Source organism: Anguilla rostrata, chromosome 14 (genome assembly GCF_018555375.3).
Source record: "Anguilla rostrata isolate EN2019 chromosome 14, ASM1855537v3, whole genome shotgun sequence".
NCBI classification, from domain to species: Eukaryota; Metazoa; Chordata; class Actinopteri; order Anguilliformes; family Anguillidae; genus Anguilla; species Anguilla rostrata.
In genome coordinates, this window is record NC_057946.1 from 40,535,087 (window position 1) to 40,540,812 (window position 5,726).

Sequence of the window (5,726 nt, forward strand, 5' to 3'; positions counted from 1 at the left end):
TCCTCCCAGAAAATTAACCGTTGTTGCGAAAACTTCTGGTGCCTATGTAGGCTACAGTCATGTCATTATTCCGCATTAAATAAGAAACAGCTAATCCAGCATTCTCCTGGTTACCCCTTTCTTCAACTCACAAAATGAGAATCCATATTATACCAACCTCAGTTTGCACGTCTGTTGGATCACTGTGTATCTTACTGGTATAGCACCCGCCCCTTACCTCGCTCTGAGTTCAAAGACCGCTCCAGCCTGTTTCCTCGGCCTGAATCTACGGGATCGCTCCAGTCCGGTCCTTCGCTCCACGGTCGTGGACTGCCTCAGCCCTGTTCCTCCCCTGCCCATGCCTCGACGATGTCTCGACCCCCAGATCCATCATCCGGCTGCTGTGAACTCCACTATTCCGAACTATACCATTTGGTATTCTATTAGCCTATTCCTGTTAGCTGTCGTCTCAGCTGTAACCTGCTTAACCCATTTTATTTGCTGTCTGCTACTCCACACCAGGCTGGTCAGTGGAGGATGGGCCGGGTTCCTCTCGAGATTTCTTCCCATTGGGGAGTTTTTTTTCTCGCAGACGTTTTAGGGTTTTCCCCTCACTGGGAGTTTTTAACCTTATGTAGCTGCTATTTGGGGGTTCGGGCCTGGTGTTTGCTCTGTTTGCTCTGTCTCTTGCCTTACTACAATGTAAAGTATCTTTGTAACAGTTCTCTGCTAAAAGCGTTACACAAATTGGATTGATTAAGGTTTAATCCCTTGTTTTCTCCATTTTAATTGACAGCACATACTGCAAATGCCTATGGTCTGGACAGACTGACGTAGAGAGAAGCCCATTCAAAATAACCTACCTAGTTACCTAGCCTACTTAGTGCAGATTTCTTGCGTTTGGCTCTGCTTTGACGACGTCATACTAAATCTCAGATAAGCCTAGTTCAATTATACTAGTATCAGAATTAATAATTAAAGTGGTGATATCATTTTAAAGGTCACCTTAAGGAAGCTAATTTGAACTCTTGATTGAGTTGAATATGTTTACATAGACAGAAGAATTGATACTAATCTCAGAGCCTCAGTGTACAAAGAGACTCCGCCTTGTCTGGAGTGTGCGCGGGTGCGTTGAGCCCTCTCGGGGAACTCTTTCCCTCAGATTAATATTTCATGCATACCCTCGCCACAGTAGGTATATCATGAACCATGGTATCAATTACTACAACTGGCTGGGATTGTGCTCGCGCTACTAATATAACGTCAATTTATTAAACAGGCTCCCCGCGCGGTTCGACTTCCAGGGCTACTACCCTGTTCCATGACCTGAGTTGTGTTCAGACGTGATTACGATTCTCTTGTCAAAACACTTCAGTCATCGTCTCTGTTAATAAGTACAAGGGCACCCTCTCGTGGTATTAAATAATTATTTTTGTGAATCCAGTTTTCCCTCAACCGATGGCTTTCACCAGCCGAACGACTCATTCACTTAATCGGAGAAAAAGGCGTTGAGAAGCCTGGCTAGTATATTTCTTATTTTGTCTTTATGGGGGTCGGCGTCTTTTTTAACAATTAATTTCAAGCTCCAAAGTGCTGATCTACTATTTTTTTTATTTATAACTAGGCGCATTGTATCGCCAACTAGTAAAATCACGTTCATTTTAACGTCATTGTCATTTAAAAGACAACTAAATCCTTAAAGAGGTCAAATGTTTTATTCATTACTTGAGTTTTTTGTATCATCAGAAATGACAGAAACTCAGGCAAGTTCTATGGGTGCTTCTGTGCATGGCCTACGGATTCTATTTTCCACGCAATCACCCATCTGATTTAAATAATCATACAATTCTTTACATCATAATGGTACTTTTTCTTTTGTTAATGCAACTGTGTGTTATGATTCAGGAACTGGACTCATAATATAACATAAAAACCCTCAATTTTCTGGTAATGCTGCTTGCTGATTTTTAATTAAATATCTAGACATATAAATGATAATATGATGTGAGATATTTAACCCTTCAAGTTTCCCTGTTGAAGGACAATTATTTTATTATGTCATTCTGAAAGGCATTCAATTGTTTTATTTTTCTTTTCTTAGATTCTGAGAGGCAAAATCAATAAAATAGCTTGCTTTGAGTTCAGAGTGGGCCATGTATTTGCAGGTTCAAGGCCTGGCTATATTATCTGCTGACTGCTGAGGTGGGTGGATGGGCCTAAAAAGATCGCTTTCTGGGGCTTTAGTCATTTAAGTTTTTGTGTTTTGTGTTTTTTTTTTTTGATTGGCTAAAACAGTTTTTATGTGTGATGAAGGATATTTTAGATAGGTACTAAAGAAGTTTCTGCCAAAAAGTGATATACAGTGAGCACCATAATTCATTGGACAGTGACACATTTTTTGTTATATTGGTCTTGCACTTTGAGTGTGAAAGGATACAATGACAATGAGGTTGAAGTGCAGACTGTCAGCTTTAATTTGAGGGTATTTTCATACATATCGGATGAACCATTTAGAAATTATAGAACCTTTTGTACACAGTTCCCCCCATTTTTGGGCATCAAAAAAAATTGGACAGTTTAACATAATGTAGAATATGGTAATCATTTTAAATATTTGGTTGCATATCCTTTGCATGCAATGACTGATTGAAGTCTGCGACGCATAGACATCACCAGACGCTGGGTATCTTCCCTGGGGATGCTTTGCCAGGCCTGTACTGCAGCCATCTTCAGTTCCTGCTTGTTTTGGGGACTTTTTGCCTTCTGTCTCCTCTTCAGCATGTAAAATGCATGTTCAATTGGATTCAGATCCGGTGATTGACTCAGCCAGTCAAGGAATTTCCACTTTTTGGCCGTCAAAAACCCCTTCTTGCTCTAGCAGTATGTTTCGGGTCATTGTCTTGTTGCATGATGAAGTGCTGTCCAATGAGTTTGGAGGCATTTGGTTTTATCTGAGCAGATAAAATATTTCTGTAGACTTCAGAATTCATTGTTCTACTTCTGTCTGCAGTCACATCATCGATGAAGACAAGTGAGACCGTTCCACTGGCAGCCATACAGGCCCAAGCCATAACACCCCCTCCACCATGTTTCACGGATGAGGTGGTATGCTTTGGATCATGGGCATTTCCTTTTTTTCTCCACACTTTCCTCTTTCCATCACTCTGGTACATGTTAATCTTTGTCTCATCTGTCCACAAGATTTTGTTCCAGAACTCTTGGGGCTCTTTTAGGTGCTTTTTAGCAAACTGTAATCTTGCCTTTCTGTTCTTCAGGCTTATCAGTGGTTTGCATCTTGTGGTGTACCCTCTGTAGTCCTGCTGGTGTAGTCTTCTACGTATGGTAGACTTTGACACATCTACACCTGCATCCAGGAGAGTGTTTTTTATCTGTTGGGCTGTTATCAGGGGGGTTTCTTCACCATGGAGAGTATTCTCCGGTCATCTACTACAGTGGTCTTCCTCTGTCTACCAGGTCTTTGACATAATTGAGTGCACCAGTTATTTTTTTCTTGTTAATGATGAACCAAACTATTGACTTGGGCATGCCCAGGGTTTTTGCAATGTTCCTGATTGATTGATTTTCATTTCTGCGCCTTATGACAGCCGGCTTAATTTGCATCAACACTGCTGTCTTCCTCATGTTGTCGCACCCCAACAACAATCTCCAAAGGCAATTGCAAAGTCTAGAATCAAGACTAGACGTCAACAGCTCTCTTCTGCATTCACAAATGGCACAATTGAATACAGCTGCCTAACAAACACATCTGTGAAGCCAATTCAACAATTCAATACTTGTAGTACCTTAAAATGAGGGGACCATGTACGAAAGGTGCTGTCATCTAAATGGTTCACCCGATATGGATGAAAATACCCTCAAATTAAAGCTGACAGTCTAGACTTCAACCTCATTGTCGTTGTATCCTTTCAAACTCAAAGTGCTGGAGTACAGAACCAAAGTAACAAAAAATGTGTCACTGTCCAATGAATTATGGTGCTCACTGTAAGTTTACTGTGCATACTGTGTTGAAGTTGGTTTATTGCTTTGATTTATTTTAAGTTCAACCTGTAACTTACTTTTGCACAGCTAAAATGGGAAGCCTTAACACAAAAACAGCTGTTTCTGTGAAGTAGTTAAACATAGGCCATATGCAAGTAAATACCATGAAATAAGAGCTGATTACCTGTACTTTTGTCTCATGTTCATCTTTTGATCTCAAATCCAAATGCCTTAAGTATATAGCAAAAATAACAAATTTCACCCTATTGTTCCCATATTCTTTGGTGGGCACTATATATGTAGTCATGGTGGCGCGTGAGGGTAGCACTGTCGCCTCACTGGGTTCAAATCCGGACTGGGCCTTTCCATGTGGAGTTTGCATATTCTCATCGTGTCCACGTGGGTTTCCTCCCAGGGTCCAAAGACATGCAGGTAGGCTAATTGGAGACTCTAAATTGCCCATGTGTGAGTGAATGATAAGTGAATGCTGTGTGCCCTGCGATAGATTGGTGGCTGTATTCTTGCCTCTTGCCCAATGCATGCTGGGATAGGCTCCGGCACCCCCCCCCCCCCCATGATCCTGCCCAGGATAAGCGGGTTTTGATATGGATGGATGGATAATATATATAATATAATATAATATGTAGGTGGGTGTGTCTCAGTGTCAATCTCATCAGTGAAGAATTGTCCCTCCTTTGATGAAATTACTTTCTGCTCTTTTTGTTTAGTTTTCACACACATTCATTTTGTTGAAAGCGATCGCGGATCTGGGGGCCAATCGCCGTAGACACATAACTAATATTTATACTGAATAATTTAAATGTCTCTGCAGCCTAGGGATGGCTGTAGGCCTAAACACCTACATAGAACATTTATGCCAGCAGCCGGCTGTGGTTGCTGTTATAATAATAATAATAATAATCCATACATTCTAAACTGCTCACTCTTGGTCAGGGTCCTGGGAAGGCTGGAGCCTATTACAGCACACATTGGGCGAAAGGTAGGAATACACCCTGGACAGGTCACCAATCGAAGGGCCCAAACAACATTCATATGCCAGGATTAATTTAGACTCTCCAATTACACTATTTTTGAGAATCATAATATTGTGTATCACTGTTATGCGGATGACACACAGTTTTACCTGCCAGTTACACCTGACTATGCTTGCTCATTAAATAACCTTTTTAACTGTCTAGATGACATTAAATGCTGGATGGCGAGAAACTTCCTTCAACTGAATGATAACAAAACGGAAGTAATTGTATTTGGCCCTCCTAGCTCTGTCACTAGCCTAAGCACTGCGCTTGGTCCCCTGTCTAAAAATGCGCAAATTGTAGTTAAAAATCTTGGTATTTTCTTGGACACGTCTTTGAATTTTAACAGACAAGTCAGTAGTGTTGTGAAGGGCAGTTTTTTTTCAGCTTAAAACCATAGCCAAATTAAAGTCGTTTTTATCTCATAAGGACCTGGAAACAGTTATCCATGCTTTCATCACCTCTCGGCTGGATTATTGTAATTCCCTATACATGGGGTTGACCCATTCCACTCTGTCTCGATTGCAAATGGTCCAGAATGCAGCTGCTAGACTTTTAACTGGAACAAAGAAGAGGCTACATATTACTCCGCCTCTGGCTCTTTTGCATTGGCTACCGGTGAAATATAGGATTGATTTAAAAATTTTACTATTTGTATTTAAAGTCCTAAATGGATTAGCTCCACAGTGCATCAGTGATCTACTGACTCCA